The following is a 20,160-nucleotide window of genomic DNA, read 5'->3' as shown; positions in this document are numbered from 1 at the left end:
ATAGAGATAAATCAGATACATAGACATCCATAGAGACCAAGAGAGACACACTCAGATACATAGAGATACATAGAGATCCATAGAGACCCATAGAGATACATCAGATACATAGACATCCATAGAGACCCATAGAGATGCACTCAGATACATAGAGATGCATAGAGATGCATAGAGACCCATAGAGATACACTCATATACATAGATATCCATGGGGACCAATAGAGATACACTCAGATACATAGAGATACATTGAGATCCATAGAGACCCATAGAGATATCTCAGATACATAGAGATACATAGAGACCCATAGAGATACACTCAGATACATTGAGATCCATAGAGACCCATAGAGATACACTCAGATACACATAGATACATAGACATGCATAGAGACCCATAGAGATACACTCAGATACATAGACATATATTGAGATCCATCGAGACCCATAGAGATACATAGACATCCATAGAGACCCATAGAGATACACTCAGATACAAAGACGCTCACAGAGGCACATCAATGGCACCCCACTTGTGATCCGCTCTCCTTCAACGGACGAGACGGAGCAGCTGCAGCAGCAGCAGCAGCAGGAGGAGAGAGAGAAGCGACACTCCACTCCGTCTTTGTCTCTCTCTCTCTCCTCAAGCCCTCTCGCCGTGAAGACAGCAGCTGCGGCATTTCCACGGTGAACCATCATCGAGACCCTGCACCACATCGCCGCTGACGATGCCTGCAACCTCCTCCTTCATCCCTCGACGTCCAGAGCGACTCCCCCTGCCCTGCGTGCGTTCGTCTTCATCGCCTGGACGCCTCCGCTGGCCGTCTGGAACGTTCTTCCCTGCCCATGTTACAGGAGGCCGCTCGGGGGGAGCTGTGGTGCACTTTGAAGCCGTCATCTAGCGGAACGTCTCTGCCCGCGGGCCGTACGAGGCCCGCGAAATCATTTGGGTCTGCTGGTCCTGCCTAAGGCAATCGCAGGCCGGGGCTGGAAATTCAACAAATCGAGGAGCAAACCTGGAAAAGCAGTTGCGAGTAGCAGCAGCAGGAACATCATCAATAGCCAGCTAACATCATCAATAGCCGGCTAACATTATCAATATCAGCTAGCATCATCAATATCAGCTAACATCATCAATACCAGCTAACATCATCAATACCAGTTAACATCATCAATACCAGCTAACATCATCACTAGCAGCTAACATCATCAATATCAGCTAACATCATCAATACCAGCTAACATCATCAATAGCCAGCTAACATCATCATTATCAGCTAACATCATCACTACCAGCTAACATCATCAATACCAGCTAACATCATCAATACCAGCTAACATCATCAATATCAGCTAACATCATCAATACCAGCTAACATCATCAACATCAGCTAACATCATCAATAGCCAGCTAACATCATCAATACCAGCTAACATCATCAATATCAGCTAACATCATCACTACCAGCTAACATCATCAATACCAGCTAACATCATCACTACCAGCTAACATCATCAATACCAGCTAACATCATCAATACCAGCTAACATCATCAATACCAGCTAACATCATCAATACCAGCTAACATCATCAATACCAGCTAACATCATAAATATCAGCTAACATCATCACTACCAGCTAACATCATCAATACCAGCTAACATCATCAATACCAGCTAACATCATCAATACCAGCTAAGATCATCAATAGCCAGCTAACATCATCAATAGCCAGCTAACATCATCAATACCAGCTAACATCATCAATAGCCAGCTAACATCATCAATACCAGCTAACATCATCAATATCAGCTAACATCATCACTACCAGCTAACATCATCAATACCAGCTAACATCATCAATACCAGCTAACATCATCAATACCAGCTAACATCATCAATAGCCAGCTAACATCATCAATACCAGGTAACATCATCAATAGCCAGCTAACATCATCAATATCAGCTAACATCATCACTACCAGCTAACATCATCATTACCAGCTAACATCATCAATACCAGCTAACATCATCACTACCAGCTAACATCATCAATACCAGCTAACACCATCAATACCAGCTAACATCATCAATACCAGCTAACATCATCAATACCAGCTAACATCATAAATATCAGCTAACATCATCACTACCAGCTAACAGCATCAATACCAGCTAACATCATCAATACCAGCTAACATCATCAATAGCCAGCTAACATCATCAATACCAGCTAACATCATCAATAGCCAGCTAACATCATCAATACCAGCTAACATCATCAACACCAGCTAACATCATCAATACCAGCTAACATCATCACTACCAGCTAACATCAATAGCCAGCTAACATCATCAATACCAGCTAACATCATCAATAGCCAGCTAACATCATCAATACCAGCTAACATCATCAATAGCCAGCTAACATCATCAATATCAGCTAACATCATCAATAGCCAGCTAACATCATCAATACCAGCTACATCATCAATATCAGCTAACATCATCAATACCAGCTAACATCATCAATACCACCTAACATCATCAATACCAGCTAACATCATCAATACCAGCTAACATCATCAATACCAGCTAACATCATCAATAGCCAGCTAACATCATCAATACCAGCTAACATCATCAATAGCCAGCTAACATCATCAATACCAGCTAACATCATCAACACCAGCTAACATCATCAATACCAGCTAACATCATCACTACCAGCTAACATCAATAGCCAGCTAACATCATCAATACCAGCTAACATCATCAATACCAGCTAACATCATCAATAGCCAGCTAACATCATCAATACCAGCTAACATCATCAATACCAGCTAACATCATCAATAGCCAGCTAACATCATCAATACCAGCTAACATCATCAATACCAGCTAACATCATCAATACCAGCTAACACCATCAATACCAGCTAACATCATCAATACCAGCTAACATCATCAATAGCCAGCTAACATCATCAATATCAGCTAACATCATCACTACCAGCTAACATCATCAATACCAGCTAACATCATCAATACCAGCTAACATCATCAATAGCCAGCTAACATCATCAATACCAGCTAACATCATCAATAGCCAGCTAACATCATCAATAGCCAGCTAACATCATCGCCTCGCCAAAGAGAAACAGTTCCAGCCCATCGCACTAGGCGCGAGTTAATTGAATGTTTGGCCTCGTATAAACGGGGCTAATCTTGAAGTTGATCATTTTGTATGGCCCGCGAGTGATGATACGTAAATATCCAAATGTTCCCCACCCCTGATCTAGATGGACGGGCTCATTACTTTAGGAGCTGCTTGTTTGTTGATGTTGTTGTTGTTGTTGCTGTGTTGAGTGTTGTTGTGTTGATGTTGTTGTTGCTGTGTTGAGTGTTGTTGTGTTGATGTTGATGTTGTTGCTGTGTTGAGTGTTGTTGTGTTGATGTTGTTGTTGGTGTGTTGAGTGTTGTTGTGTTGATGTTGTTGGTGTGTTGAGTGTTGTTGTGTTGATGTTGTTGTTGCTGTGTTGAGTGTTGTTGTGTTGATGTTGTTGGTGTGTTGAGTGTTGTTGTGTTGATGTTGTTGTTGGTGTGTTGAGTGTTGTTGTGTTGATGTTGTTGTTGGTGTGTTGAGTGTTGTTGTGTTGATGTTGTTGGTGTGTTGAGTGTTGTTGTGTTGATGTTGTTGCTGTGTTGAGTGTTGTTGTGTTGATGTTGTTGTTGCTGTGTTGAGTGTTGTTGTGTTGATGGTGTTGGTGTGTTGAGTGTTGTTGTGTTGATGTTGTTGTTGGTGTGTTGAGTGTTGTTGTGTTGATGTTGTTGTTGGTGTGTTGAGTGTTGTTGTGTTGATTTTGTTGGTGTGTTGAGTGTTGTTGTGTTGATGTTGTTGGTGTGTTGAGTGTTGTTGTGTTGATGTTGTTGTTGGTGTGTTGAGTGTTGTTGTGTTGATTTTGTTGGTGTGTTGAGTGTTGTTGTGTTGATGTTGTTGGTGTGTTGAGTGTTGTTGTGTTGATGTTGTTGTTGGTGTGTTGAGTGTTGTTGTGTTGATGTTGTTGTTGGTGTGTTGAGTGTTGTTGTGTTGATTTTGTTGGTGTGTTGAGTGTTGTTGTGTTGATGTTGTTGGTGTGTTGAGTGTTGTTGTGTTGATGTTGTTGTTGGTGTGTTGAGTGTTGTTGTGTTGATGTTGTTGTTGGTGTGTTGAGTGTTGTTGTGTTGATTTTGTTGGTGTGTTGAGTGTTGTTGTGTTGATGTTGTTGGTGTGTTGAGTGTTGTTGTGTTGATGTTGTTGTTGCTGTGTTGAGTGTTGTTGTGTTGATGTTGTTGGTGTGTTGAGTGTTGTTGTGTTGATGTTGTTGTTGGTGTGTTGAGTGTTGTTGTGTTGATGTTGTTGTTGCTGTGTTGAGTGTTGTTGTGTTGATGTTGTTGTTGGTGTGTTGAGTGTTGTTGTGTTGATTTTGTTGGTGTGTTGAGTGTTGTTGTGTTGATGTTGTTGGTGTGTTGAGTGTTGTTGTGTTGATGTTGTTGTTGGTGTGTTGAGTGTTGTTGTGTTGATTTTGTTGGTGTGTTGAGTGTTGTTGTGATGATGTTGTTGGTGTGTTGAGTGTTGTTGTGTTGATGTTGTTGTTGGTGTGTTGAGTGTTGTTGTGTTGATGTTGTTGTTGGTGTGTTGAGTGTTGTTGTGTTGATTTTGTTGGTGTGTTGAGTGTTGTTGTGTTGATGTTGTTGGTGTGTTGAGTGTTGTTGTGTTGATGTTGTTGTTGGTGTGTTGAGTGTTGTTGTGTTGATGTTGTTGTTGGTGTGTTGAGTGTTGTTGTGTTGATTTTGTTGGTGTGTTGAGTGTTTTTGTGTTGATGTTGTTGGTGTGTTGAGTGTTGTTGTGTTGATGTTGTTGTTGCTGTGTTGAGTGTTGTTGTGTTGATGTTGTTGGTGTGTTGAGTGTTGTTGTGTTGATGTTGTTGTTGGTGTGTTGAGTGTTGTTGTGTTGATGTTGTTGTTGCTGTGTTGAGTGTTGTTGTGTTGATGTTGTTGTTGGTGTGTTGAGTGTTGTTGTGTTGATTTTGTTGGTGTGTTGAGTGTTGTTGTGTTGATGTTGTTGTTGGTGTGTTGAGTGTTGTTGTGTTGATGTTGTTGTTGGTGTGTTGAGTGTTGTTGTGTTGATTTTGTTGGTGTGTTGAGTGTTGTTGTGTTGATGTTGTTGGTGTGTTGAGTGTTGTTGTGTTGATGTTGTTGTTGCTGTGTTGAGTATTGTTGTGTTGATGTTGTTGTTGGTGTGTTGAGTGTCGTTGTGTTGATTTTGTTGGTGTGTTGAGTGTTGTTGTGTTGATGTTGTTGTTGGTGTGTTGAGTGTTGTTGTGTTGATGTTGTTGTTGGTGTGTTGAGTGTTGTTGTGTTGATTTTGTTGGTGTGTTGAGTGTTGTTGTGTTGATGTTGTTGGTGTGTTGAGTATTGTTGTGTTGATGTTGTTGTTGGTGTGTTGAGTGTTGTTGTGTTGATGTTGTTGTTGGTGTGTTGAGTGTTGTTGTGTTGATGTTGTTGTTGGTGTGTTGAGTGTTGTTGTGTTGATTTTGTTGGTGTGTTGAGTGTTGTTGTGTTGATGTTGTTGGTGTGTTGAGTGTTGTTGTGTTGATGTTGTTGTTGGTGTGTTGAGTGTTGTTGTGTTGATGTTGTTGTTGGTGTGTTGAGTGTTGTTGTGTTGATTTTGTTGGTGTGTTGAGTGTTGTTGTGTTGATGTTGTTGGTGTGTTGAGTGTTGTTGTGTTGATGTTGTTGGTGTGTTGAGTGTTGTTGTGTTGATGTTGTTGGTGTGTTGAGTGTTGTTGTGTTGATGTTGTTGCTGTGTTGAGTGTTGTTGTGTTGATGTTGTTGTTGCTGTGTTGAGTGTTGTTGTGTTGATGTTGTTGGTGTGTTGAGTGTTGTTGTGTTGATGTTGTTGGTGTGTTGAGTGTTGTTGTGTTGATGTTGTTGGTGTGTTGAGTGTTGTTGTGTTGATGTTGTTGGTGTGTTGAGTGTTGTTGTGTTGATGTTGTTGGTGTGTTGAGTGTTGTTGTGTTGATGTTGTTGTTGCTGTGTTGAGTGTTGTTGTGTTGATGTTGTTGGTGTGTTGAGTGTTGTTGTGTTGATGTTGTTGTTGGTGTGTTGAGTGTTGTTGTGTTGATGTTGTTGTTGGTGTGTTGAGTGTTGTTGTGTTGATTTTGTTGGTGTGTTGAGTGTTGTTGTGTTGATGTTGTTGGTGTGTTGAGTGTTGTTGTGTTGATGTTGTTGTTGGTGTGTTGAGTGTTGTTGTGTTGATGTTGTTGTTGGTGTGTTGAGTGTTGTTGTGTTGATTTTGTTGGTGTGTTGAGTGTTGTTGTGTTGATGTTGTTGTTGGTGTGTTGAGTGTTGTTGTGTTGATGTTGTTGTTGGTGTGTTGAGTGTTGTTGTGTTGATTTTGTTGGTGTGTTGAGTGTTGTTGTGTTGATGTTGTTGGTGTGTTGAGTGTTGTTGTGTTGATGTTGTTGTTGGTGTGTTGAGTGTTGTTGTGTTGATGTTGTTGTTGGTGTGTTGAGTGTTGTTGTGTTGATGTTGTTGTTGGTGTGTTGAGTGTTGTTGTGTTGATTTTGTTGGTGTGTTGAGTGTTGTTGTGTTGATGTTGTTGGTGTGTTGAGTGTTGTTGTGTTGATGTTGTTGTTGGTGTGTTGAGTGTTGTTGTGTTGATGTTGTTGTTGGTGTGTTGAGTGTTGTTGTGTTGATGTTGTTGTTGCTGTGTTGAGTGTTGTTGTGTTGATGTTGTTGTTGGTGTGTTGAGTGTTGTTGTGTTGATGTTGTTGTTGGTGTGTTGAGTGTTGTTGTGTTGATGTTGTTGTTGGTGTGTTGAGTGTTGTTGTGTTGATTTTGTTGGTGTGTTGAGTGTTGTTGTGTTGATGTTGTTGGTGTGTTGAGTGTTGTTGTGTTGATGTTGTTGTTGGTGTGTTGAGTATTGTTGTGTTGATGTTGTTGTTGCTGTGTTGAGTGTTGTTGTGTTGATGTTGTTGGTGTGTTGAGTGTTGTTGTGTTGATGTTGTTGCTGTGTTGAGTGTTGTTGTGTTGATGTTGTTGGTGTGTTGAGTGTTGTTGTGTTGATGTTGTTGGTGTGTTGAGTGTTGTTGTGTTGATGTTGTTGGTGTGTTGAGTGTTGTTGTTTTGATGTTGTTGTTGGTGTGTTGAGTGTTGTTGTGTTGATGTTGTTGTTGGTGTGTTGAGTGTTGTTGTGTTGATTTTGTTGGTGTGTTGAGTGTTGTTGTGTTGATGTTGTTGGTGTGTTGAGTGTTGTTGTGTTGATGTTGTTGTTGGTGTGTTGAGTGTTGTTGTGTTGATGTTGTTGGTGTGTTGAGTGTTGTTGTGTTGATGTTGTTGGTGTGTTGAGTGTTGTTGTGTTGATGTTGTTGGTGTGTTGAGTGTTGTTGTGTTGATGTTGTTGTTGCTGTGTTGAGTGTTGTTGTGTTGATGTTGTTGGTGTGTTGAGTGTTGTTGTGTTGATGTTGTTGCTGTGTTGAGTGTTGTTGTGTTGATGTTGTTGGTGTGTTGAGTGTTGTTGTGTTGATGTTGTTGGTGTGTTGAGTGTTGTTGTGTTGATGTTGTTGGTGTGTTGAGTGTTGTTGTTTTGATGTTGTTGTTGGTGTGTTGAGTGTTGTTGTGTTGATGTTGTTGTTGGTGTGTTGAGTGTTGTTGTGTTGATTTTGTTGGTGTGTTGAGTGTTGTTGTGTTGATGTTGTTGGTGTGTTGAGTGTTGTTGTGTTGATGTTGTTGTTGGTGTGTTGAGTGTTGTTGTGTTGATGTTGTTGTTGGTGTGTTGAGTGTTGTTGTGTTGATGTTGTTGGTGTGTTGAGTGTTGTTGTGTTGATGTTGTTGTTGGTGTGTTGAGTGTTGTTGTGTTGATGTTGTTGGTGTGTTGAGTGTTGTTGTGTTGATGTTGTTGTTGGTGTGTTGAGTGTTGTTGTGTTGATGTTGTTGGTGTGTTGAGTGTTGTTGTGTTGATGTTGTTGGTGTGTTGAGTGTTGTTGTGTTGATGTTGTTGGTGTGTTGAGTGTTGTTGTCCTTACTCCGCACCCACGATGAGCGCGGTGGGCTTACGTACGGCGCGAAAGAAGTTCAACGTACATACAGTCCACGTGCTCCTCTGTCTCTCAGTGTCGTCACCGTCATGGTCTGTCCACTGCTGGATGAAGATCAATGCGATGATGATGTTTGTGGCCTGGGTGTGATCTTAGCCCACGTGTCGCTCTCTCTCCCTGTGTCTCAGTGTAATCACCATCACCAGGGTCACTCCACTGCTGGATGAGGATCAATGATGATGATGTCTCTACCCTGCGTGTGATCTCTAGCCCACGTGTCGCTCTCTCTCTGTCCCTGTGTCTCAGTGTAATCACCATCACCAGGGTCTATCCACTGCTAGATGGAGATCAATGTGACGATGTCTCTACCCTACGTGTGATCTCTAGTTCACGTGTCGCTCTCTCTCTCCCTGTCTCTCAGTGTAATCACCATCACCAGGGTCTATCCACTGCTAGATGGAGATCAATGTGACGATGTCTCTACCCTGCGTGTGATCTCTAGTTCACGTGTCCCTCTCTCTCTCTCCCTGTCTCTCAGTGTAATCACCATCACCAGGCTCACTCCACTGCTGGATGAGGATCAATGTGACGATGTCTCTACCCTGCGTGTGATCTCTAGTTCACGTGTCCCTCTCTCTCTCTCCCTGTCTCTCAGTGTAATCACCATCACCAGGGTCTATCTACTGCTGGATGAGGATCAATGATGATGATGTCTCTACCCTACGTGTGATCTCTAGTCCACGTGTCGCTCTCTCTCTCTCTCTGTCCCTGTCTCTCAGTGTAATCACCATCACCAGGGTCACTCCACTGCTGGATGAGGATCATTGTGACGATGTCTCTACCCTGGGTGTGATCTCTAGTCCACGTGTCTCTCTCTCTGTCCCTGTCTCTCAGTGTAATCACCCTCACCATGGTCACTCCACTGCTGGATAGCAGTGGCTCCCGCTTCGATGATGAATGTCCACAGTTACACCACCGGATGCAGGAGCTATTTGTTTTCTCATGCCGAGAATGCCAAAGTAATTGTCATCAATAATTACGATGAACATCGTGGTCGCCTCCTCCTCCTCCTTCATCAACATCTCCATCATGATGGTTGTTTTCATCATCACCAAACAACCGTCAGCACCACCGCCACCTTACTGGTGGCAGTCATCATCGCATGAATAATTATCACCATCATCAACTGATCAGCATCTTCACCACCATCATCACGCCCCAAAGTCATATTATCTCAACTATCATCACCACCACTGGAATGTCATCTGAATCATCATCATCATCATCACCATCATCATCACCATCATCATCACCACCACCATAGTCATTATCATGGTACCAATCATCACCACCATCACCACCATCACCACCATCACCACCATCACCACCATCACCATCAAAGGCAAATGAAAAGATCCCCCTTATAGCTTTATTAGACTGTAGGGGCAAGTGCTGTTAGCGAGCACCTATAAAGGCCAGAACGGCACACTAGGGGGTGGGTGGCCAGCACCACGCCCGACCGCCTTTGTCTCCCCAGTGGCGATGTTTACTACGCACCGCACCAGGTACTCGTTTGAGGCTGAGTCGACCTAGGGGAGGCCCAGGACCGGTTCAGATAATCGTCACTGTGGTGTTGGCCGGGAATCGAACCCGGGTCCCTGGGTTCGTAGCGCAGCGCGCTAACCGCTGCACCACCGCTCCCCATCACCACCACCATGACCACCACCACCACCATCACCACCATGACCACCATCACCACCACCACCATCATCATCATCACCACCACCACCATGATCACCACCACCATCATCACCACCATCACCACCACCACCACCACGACCACCACCATCATCACCACCATCATCACCACCACCACCACCATCATCACCACCACCAACAACAACAACAACGGCCTTTCGCCACTAAGTGGCGGCGACGACACCACGGCGACTGTGCCAGGCTACGTGCACTTGAAGGCCACCACCACCACCACCACCACCTTCATCTCTATATCTCACCCCAGCATCCCCCCCCCCATCCCCCAAACCCGCCACCTCCCGACCGCCGTCACATTCCATTAGGGAGCGAATTCGCGGCGCAAGAGGCAATAACCGCGGATGATTGAATCACGGAGCGAGGTGGATGCGGCGGGGGTGGAGCCGCAGCCCCGGGACACCTGCTCGGGCAAAATTAAAACACTTCAATTACCTGTCTGGCTCCCACAAGCCACCTTGATTATAGGGGCGGGGGGGGGGGGGCAAGAGGGAGGGGTAGGGGAGCCGTGGGGGGGGGGGCTGTGGGGGATTGGGGGGGCTGGGGGGGATGGGGGGGGCTGGGGGGGGGGCTGAGTTTAACAATTTGTGGGAGCGGTGATGCAGCGTTTGGCGCTCCGAGCCGAAATCGATTCCGGATCACGGCGACGATTCTCTTGAAGCTCCTCCCCCCCTAGGTCGACTCAGCCTCAAATGAGTGCCTGGTGCGGTGCGTAGTAAACATCGCCACTGGGGGAGACAAAGGCGGTCGGGCGGAGGTGGTGCTGGGCCACCCACCCCGTCGTGTGCCACTGCGCCGGCCTTCATAGGTGACGGCACTTGCCTCAACAGTCTGTCGCAGGCTATAGGGGGGAACTTTGTCTTTGTTTTATTTGGGGGGGCAGGGGGTTTCTGGAACTAATAACCGCCTGTCCCACCACTCCTGTCCCACCATCGCTGTCCCACCACCGTTGTCCCACCACTCCTGTCCCACCACTCCTGTCCCACCACCGCCTGTCCCACCACTCCTGTCCCACCACTCCTGTCCCACCACTCCTGTCCCACCACTCCTGTCCCACCACCCTTGGCCCACCACTCCTGTCCCACCACTCTTGTCCCACCACCCCTGTCCCACCACTGCTGTCCCACCACTCCTGTCCCACCACTCCTGTCCCACCACCCTTGTCCCACCACTCCTGTCCCACCACTCCTGTCCCACCACTGCTGTCCCACCACTCCTGTCCCACCACCCTTGTCCCACCACTCTTGTCCCACCACCCTTGTCCCACCACTCCTGTCCCACCACTCCTGTCCCACCACTCCTGTCCCACCACTCCTGTCCCACCACCCTTGTCCCACCACTCCTGTCCCACCACTCCTGTCCCACCACCACTGTCCCACTACTCCTGTCCCACCACCCCTGTCCCACCACCGCTGTCCCACCACTGCTGTCCCACCACTCCTGTCCCACCATGCCTGTCCCACTACTCCTGTCCCACCACTCTTGTCTCACCACTCCTGTCGTCTAAGCTGTGATTTGTGGAGACATCTTTCGTCCATGATGATGGTCATTGCGATGTTTTGCAGCATTAAAAATCTGCTGCTGCTGCTATAGCTGCTGATGATGCTGATGATGCTGCTGCTGCTTCTACTGCTGATGCTACTGCTGCCACTACTGCCACTGATGTTGCTTCTGCTGCTGCTGATCCTACTGCTGCGACTGATGCTGCTGATGGTGATGATGATGCTGATACTAATACTACTGCCACTAATTCTGCTGATGATGATGATGATGCTGCTGATACTAATATTACTGATGCCCCTGATGATGATTATGCTGCTGATACTACTGATGCAACATATGATGATGATGTTGCTGATACTACTGATGCCACTGATGATGATGCTGATGCTGATACTGCTGCTGCCACTGATGATGATGTTGCTGATACTACTGATGCCACTGATGATGATGCTGATGCTGATACTACTGCTGCCACTGATGATTATGCTGCTGATACTACTGATGCAACTGATGATGATGATGTTACTGATACTACTGATGCCACTTATGATGATGCTGATAATACTGCTGCCACTGATGATGTTGCTTATACTACTGATGCCATTGATGATGATAATGCTGCTGATACTACTGATGCAACTGATGATGATGCTGAAACTACTGATGCAACTGATGATGATGATGATCATGATGCTGCTGAAACTACTGATGCAACTGATGATGATGATGCTGCTAATACTACTGATGCAACTGATGATGATGCTGCTGATACTACTGATGCCACTGATGCTGATTCTGCTGCTGCTGATACTACTGCTGCCACAGATGATGATGATGCTGCTGATACTACTGATGCAACTGATGATGATGATGCTGATGATGATGATGACGACGACTCTGTCTGTGATATTCACGCATTAACCCATCATCCCTCGGTGTCCCATCCGTGTCGCCCCGCTAAGTTGTCGCTCTGATGATTAAATTAATTCACCCACGTTTATTCACGCGTCAATCTCGTCACGTGGGGCAGGGGGGGGCAGGGGGGGGGGGTTGGGGGGTCGAAGGTGGGGGAGGGGGGAGAGGGGGGGAGAGGGGGTAGAGAGGGGGTTAGAGAGGGGGGTGTAGGGAGGGGGGAGAGGGGGGGGGGGAGGAGAGGGGGGGTAGAGAGAGGGGGGTAGAGAGGGAGGAGGGTAGAGAGAGGGGGAGGGTGAATATTTATTTATTAGAACAAAAATTCGATTAACATCGACGTTGACGAAAGAGGGAAAAGGCCACGGAGTGTGACGATGACCGGGGGAGTGGGGATGGAGGGGGGGGAGGAGGAACGCTGCGCTAGAGGTTGACCGGGGTTGGTGGCTCACGCGCGGATGGGCGCGCCCGTCGTCGCGACCTGCCGACGTTTGCCGCGAGGGTGACGAGGCGACTCCACGAGGCAGCCGGCGACTCAGAGCCGGCTCCGACCACCCCAGGGGTTCTCACCAGGATCGCTGGAGCTGTCGTGGGCGAGCGCCGTGAGCCAGTCGCAGCTGGGCGCCTACGAAGGCCGGCAACGTGGCACACTATTGGTGGGGGGTAGGGGGTGGCCCGGCCGTCTTTGTCTTTCCGAGGTCCTGCCAGGTCATCGTCGCTGGAGAAGCGTATGGTCCGGAGTCGAACTCGGGTGGCCAGGGTTCGTAGCGGAGCGGGAGCGCTGACCGCTACACTGCCGCTCCCCCAGCCACTCAGCCAGCGACACATTCGATTAATCACTCAGCCACACACTCACCCACCCACACACTCACCCACCCACTCACTCACCCACACACTCATCCACCCACTCACCCACACAGCCACCCACCTACTCACTCACCCACACACTTACCCACATTCTTATCCACCCACCCACTCGCTCGCACACCCACTCACTCACCCACCCACTCACCCACACACTTACCAACTCACTCACCCACTCACTCACCCACACGCTTACACACCCACCCACTCGCTCACTCACCCATTCATTTATCCACCCACTCACCCACTCACTAACCCACTCACTCTCCAACACACTTACCCACCCACTCGCTCACTCACTCACCCACCCACTCACTCATCCACCCACTTACCCACCCACTCACTCATCCACACGCTTACCCACCTTCTCGCTCGCACACCCACCCACTCACTCACCCACTCACTCACCCACTCACTCACCCACCCACCCACTCACCCACACACTCACTTACCCATCCACACACCCACCCACACGCTAACTCACCTACTCACTCACACACCCACTTACCCACCCACTCACCCACTCACACACCCATTCACTCACCTTCTTGTTCAATCCCGTGGCTGCCAATTCTTTGTTCGTCTCCACCGCTGACCATCAACCCTTACAAAAAGAACGTGTCGGGTCCACTCCTTCACTGACTCACTCACTGAACCCACTCACTCACCTCAACACTCACCGACTCACCCACCCACCCCACCGACTCACCCACCCACCCACTGACTCATCCACCCACCGACTGACTCATCCACCCACTCACTGACTCATCCACCCACTCCTTCACTCACCCACCCACAGACTCACCCACCCACCGACTCAACCACCCACCCACCGACTCAACCACCCACTCCTTCACTCACCCACCCACCCACCGACTCACCCACCCACCGACTCACCCACCCACCGACTCACTCAGCCACCGACTCACCCACCCACACACTGACTCATCCACCCACCCACCCACCGACTCACCCACCCACCGACTCACCCACCCACCGACTCACCCACCCACCGACTCACCCACCCACAGACTCACCCACCCACCCACTGACTCACCCACCCACTCCTTCACTCTCTCACGATGTCTCTACCCTGCGTGGTAGAGACATCGTCTAATCCACGTGTTCCACTCTCTGCCTCTCAGTGCCATCACCATCACCAGGGTCTATCCCCTGCTGGATAGCAGTGGGTCTCGCTTCTTTGATGAATGTCCACAGTTACACCACCGGGTCCAGGAGTTATTCATCATTTTATTTTCCATATAGAGGATACAAAAGTTATTATCATCAATATCAAAGTTATTATCATCAATTATCATCGATATTTACGATCAAAATCGTGGTCGTCCCCGTCCTTAATCAACTCATATTCGCTGTTCTCATCATCACCAAACAGTCATCATCACCGTGGTCTATTTCACTGCTGAATGAAGACATATGCGATGAGGATGATGATGATGTCTATAAGCTGCGCGATGTTACGCTCACACTGCGTGGAGGTGTGTAATAATGAGTGGTTTAATTCAGTGTAATATTTCGCCCTAGACTTTGTGTAATTTGTGTGATCCGCATGATGTGTGTGTTTTCATTAAAGGCGCCGTAATTGCCTGGCCGACGTTAATTGAATGAAGCGACGAAGTCGAAATCAATCTCACTCTTCTGCGCCGGCAACGCACAGACGGCACAGCGAGAGAGAGAGAGACACCAAGACAGAGAGACACCTAGAGAGACACCTAGAGAGACACCTAGAGAGAGACACCTAGAGAGAGAGAGACACCTAGAGAGAGACACCTAGAGAGAGAGACAACTAGAGAGAGACACCTAGAGAGACACCTAGAGAGAGAGACAACTAGAGAGAGACACCTAGAGAGACACCTAGAGAGACACCTAGAGAGACACACCTAGAGAGAGAGACAACTAGAGAGAGACACCTAGAGACACAACTAAAGAGACACCTAGAGAGACACCTAGAGAGAGACACCTAGAGAGAGACACCTAGAGAGACACCTAGAGAGAGACACCTAGAGAGACACCTAGAGAGACACCTAGAGAGAGACACCTAGAGAGACACACCTAGAGAGAGAGACACCTAGAGAGACACCTAGAGAGAGACACCTAGAGAGAGACACCTAGAGAGACACTTAGAGAGACACCTAGAGAGACACTTAGAGAGAGACACCTAGAGAGAGACACCTAGAGAGACACACCTAGAGAGAGAGACACCTAGAGAGACACCTAGAGAGAGACACCTAGAGAGACACCTAGAGAGAGACACCTAGAGAGACACTTAGAGAGACACCTAGAGAGACACTTAGAGAGAGACACCTAGAGAGAGACACCTAGAGAGACACACCTAGAGAGAGAGAGACACCTTGAGAGACACCTAGAGAGAGACACCTAGAGAGACACACCTAGAGAGAGAGACACCTAGAGAGACAACTAGAGAGACACCTAGAGAGAGACACCTAGAGAGAGAGACACCTAGAGAGAGACACCTAGAGAGACATCTAGAGAGACACCTAGAGAGAGACACCTAGAGAGAGACACCTAGAGAGACACACCTAGAGAGACACCTAGAGAGAGACACCAAGACAGAGAGACACCTAGAGAGAGACACCTAAAGAGAGACACCTAGAGAGAGACACCTAGAGAGACACCTAGAGAGACACCTAGAGAGAGACACCTAGAGAGACACTTAGAGAGAGACACCTAGAGAGACACTTAGAGAGAGACACCTAGAGAGAGACACCTAGAGAGACACACCTAGAGAGAGAGACACCTAGAGAGACACCTAGAGAGAGACACCTAGAGAGACACCTAGAGAGAGACACCTAGAGAGACACTTAGAGAGAGACACCTAGAGAGACACTTAGAGAGAGACACCTAGAGAGAGACACCTAGAGAGACACACCTAGAGAGAGAGACACCTAGAGAGACACCTAGAGAGAGACACCTAGAGAGACACACCTAGAGAGAGAGACACCTAGAGAGACACCTAGAGAGACACCTAGAGAGAGACACCTAGAGAGAGAGACACCTAGAGAGAGACACCTAGAGAGACACCTAGAGAGAGACACCTAGAGAGACACACCTAGAGAGAGACACCTAGAGAGACACCTAGAGAGAGACACCTAGAGAGAGACACCTAGAGAGACACCTAGAGAGACACCTAGAGAGACACACCTAGAGAGAGACACCTAGAGAGACACACCTAGAGAGACACCTAGAGAGACACCTAGAGAGAGACACCTAGAGAGACACCTAGAGAGAGACACCTAGAGAGACACTTAGAGAGACACCTAGAGAGACACTTAGAGAGAGACACCTAGAGAGAGACACCTAGAGAGACACACCTAGAGAGAGAGACACCTAGAGAGACACCTAGAGAGAGACACCTAGAGAGACACACCTAGAGAGAGAGACACCTAGAGAGACACCTAGAGAGACACCTAGAGAGAGACACCTAGAGAGAGAGACACCTAGAGAGACCCCTAGAGAGAACCTAGAGAGACACCTAGAGAGAGACACCAAGACAGAGAGACACCTAGAGAGAGACACCTAAAGAGAGACACCTAGAGAGAGACACCTAGAGAGACACCTAGAGAGACACCTAGAGAGAGACACCTAGAGAGAGACACCTAGAGAGACACTTAGAGAGAGACACCTAGAGAGACACTTAGAGAGAGACACCTAGAGAGAGACACCTAGAGAGACACACCTAGAGAGAGTGACACCTAGAGAGACACCTAGAGAGAGACACCTAGAGAGGACACCTAGAGAGAGACACCTAGAGAGACACTTAGAGAGAGACACCTAGAGAGACACTTAGAGAGAGACACCTAGAGAGAGACACCTAGAGAGACACACCTAGAGAGAGAGACACCTAGAGAGACACCTAGAGAGAGACACCTAGAGAGACACACCTAGAGAGAGAGACACCTAGAGAGACACCTAGAGAGACACCTAGAGAGAGACACCTAGAGAGAGAGACACCTAGAGAGAGACACCTAGAGAGACATCTAGAGAGACACCTAGAGAGAGACACCTAGAGAGAGACACCTAGAGAGACACACCTAGAGAGACACCTAGAGAGAGACATCAAGACAGAGAGACACCTAGAGAGAGACACCTAAAGAGAGACACCTAGAGAGAGACACCTAGAGAGACACCTAGAGAGAGACACCTAGAGAGACACACCTAGAGAGAGACACCTAGAGAGACACCTAGAGAGAGACACCTAGAGAGAGACACCTAGAGATAGACACACCTAGAGAGAGACACCTAGAGAGAGACACCTAGAGAGAGACACCTAGAGAGACACCTAGAGAGACACCTAGAGAGAGACACCTAGAGAGACACACCTAGAGAGAGAGACACCTAGAGAGACACCTAGAGAGACACCTAGAGAAAGACACCTAGAGAGACACCTAGAGAGAGACACCTAGAGAGACACCTAGAGAGAGACACCTAGAGAGACACCTAGAGAGACACCTAGAGAGAGACACCTAAAGAGAGACACCTAGAGAGAGACACCTAGAGAGAGACACCTAGAGAGACACCTAGAGAGAGACACCTAGAGAGAGACACCTAGAGAGACACCTAGAAAGACACCTAGAGAGACACACCTAGAGAGAGCAACAACTAGAGAGAGACACCTAGAGAGACACCTAGAGAGACACCTAGAGAGACACACCTAGACAGAGAGACAACTAGAGAGAGACACCTAGAGACACACCTAGAGAGACACCTAGAGAGACACCTAGAGAGAGACACCTAGAGAGAGACACCTAGAGAGACACCTAGAGAGAGACACCTAGAGAGACACCTATAGAGACACCTAGAGAGAGACACCTAGAGAGACACACCTAGAGAGAGAGACACCTAGAGAGACACCTAGAGAGACACCTAGAGAGAGACACCTAGAGAGACACCTAGAGAGAGACACCTAGAGAGACACCTAGAGAGACACCTAGAAAGAGACACCTAGAGAGAGAGACACCTAGAGAGAGACACCTAGAGAGACACACCTAGAGAGAGAGACACCTAGAGAGACACCTAGAGAGACACCTAGAGAGAGACACCTAGAGAGAGAGACACCTAGAGAGAGACACCTAGAGAGACATCTAGAGAGAGACACCTAGAGAGAGACACCTAGAGAGAGACACCTAGAGAGACACCTAGAGAGAGACACCAAGACAGAGAGACACCTAGAGAGAGACACCTAAAGAGAGACACCTAGAGAGAGACACCTAGAGAGACACCTAGAGAGAGACACCTAGAGAGACACACCTAGAGAGAGACACCTAGAGAGACACCTAGAGAGAGACACCTAGAGAGAGACACCTAGAGAGACACCTAGAGAGACACCTAGAGAGACACACCTAGAGAGAGACACCTAGAGAGACACACCTAGAGAGACACCTAGAGAGACACCTAGAGAGAGACACCTAGAGAGACACCTAGAGAGAGACACCTAGAGAGACACCTAGAGAGACACCTAGAGAGAGACACCTAGAGAGAGACACCTAGAGAGACACCTAGAGAGAGACACCTAGAGAGACACCTAGAGAGAGACACCTCGAGAAGACACAGACACCTAGAGAGACACCTAGAGAGACACCTAGAGAGAGACACCTAGAGAGACACCTAGAGAGACACCTAGAGAGAGACACCTAGAGAGAGACACCTAGAGAGAGACACCTAGAGAGAGACACCTAGAGAGACACCTAGAGAGACACCTAGAGAGAGACACCTAGAGAGACACACCTAGAGAGAGAGACACCTAGAGAGACACCTAGAGAGACACCTAGAGAGAGACACCTAGAGAGACACCTAGAGAGAGACACCTAGAGAGACACCTAGAGAGAGACACCTAGAGAGACACCTAGAGAGACACCTAGAGAGAGACACCTAAAGAGAGACACCTAGAGAGAGACACCTAGAGAGAGACACCTAGAGAGACACCTAGAGAGAGACACCTAGAGAGAGACACCTAGAGAGACACCTAGAGAGACACCTAGAGAGCACACCTAGAGAGAGCGACAACTAGAGAGAGACACCTAGAGAGGCACCTAGAGAGACACCTAGAGAGACACACCTAGACAGAGAGACAACTAGAGAGAGACACCTAGAGACACACCTAGAGAGACACCTAGAGAGACACCTAGAGAGAGACACCTAGAGAGAGAGAGACACCTAGAGAGAGACACCTAGAGAGAGAGACAACTAGAGAGAGACACCTAGAGAGACACCTAGAGAGAGAGACAACTAGAGAGAGACACCTAGAGAGACACCTAGAGAGACACCTAGAGAGACACACCTAGAGAGAGAGACAACTAGAGAGACACCTAGAGAGAGACACCTAGAGAGACACCTAGAGAGAGACACCTAGAGAGACACCTAGAGAGACACCTAGAAAGAGACACCTAGAGAGCAGAGACACCTAGAGAGAGACACCTAGAGAGACACACCTAGAGAGAGAGAGACACCTAGAGAGACACCTAGAGAGACACCTAGAGAGAGACACCTAGAGAGAGAGACACCTAGAGAGAGACACCTAGAGAGACACCTAGAGAGTAACCTAGAGAGAGACACCTAGAGAGACATCTAGAGAGAGACACCTAGAGAGAGACACCTAGAGAGAGACACCTAGAGAGAGACACCTAGAGAGACACCTAGAGAGAGACACCAAGACAGAGAGACACCTAGAGAAAGACACCTAAAGAGAGACACCTAGAGAGAGACACCTAGAGAGTAACCTAGAGAGAGACACCTAGAGAGAGAGACCTAGAGAGAGAGACCTAGAGAGACACCTAGAGAGAGACACCTAGAGAGAGACACCTAGAGAGACACCTAGAGAGACACACCTAGAGAGACACCTAGAGAGACACCTAGAGAGACACCTAGAGAGAGACACCTAGAGAGACACCTAGAGAGACACCTAGAGAGAGACACCTAGAGAGACACCTAGAGAGACACCTAGAGAGAGACACCTAGAGAGAGACACCTAGAGAGAGACACCTAGAGAGAC

The 20,160-nt window shown here is 47.8% G+C and overlaps 1 protein-coding gene across 1 annotated transcript in view; it reads left to right on the top strand.

Annotated features, from left to right (window-relative positions):
- Positions 1–2,135, top strand: part of LOC142923346 (uncharacterized) — a 41,479-nt gene extending 39,344 nt beyond the window's left edge. The window contains exon 6 of the mRNA XM_076064419.1: positions 649–2,135. The gene's annotated coding sequence lies outside the window, so the exon portion shown is untranslated. The remainder of the gene's footprint in view (positions 1–648) is intronic.
- Positions 2,136–20,160: the final 18,025 nt, after the last annotated feature.

Source organism: Petromyzon marinus, unplaced genomic scaffold (assembly GCF_048934315.1).
Source record: "Petromyzon marinus isolate PM22_M1 ecotype Great Lakes invasive population unplaced genomic scaffold, UKy_Petmar_22M1.pri1.0 PM_Scaffold_434, whole genome shotgun sequence".
Taxonomy (NCBI): Eukaryota; Metazoa; Chordata; class Hyperoartia; order Petromyzontiformes; family Petromyzontidae; genus Petromyzon; species Petromyzon marinus.
This window is presented reverse-complemented; position numbering and strand designations above follow the sequence as displayed.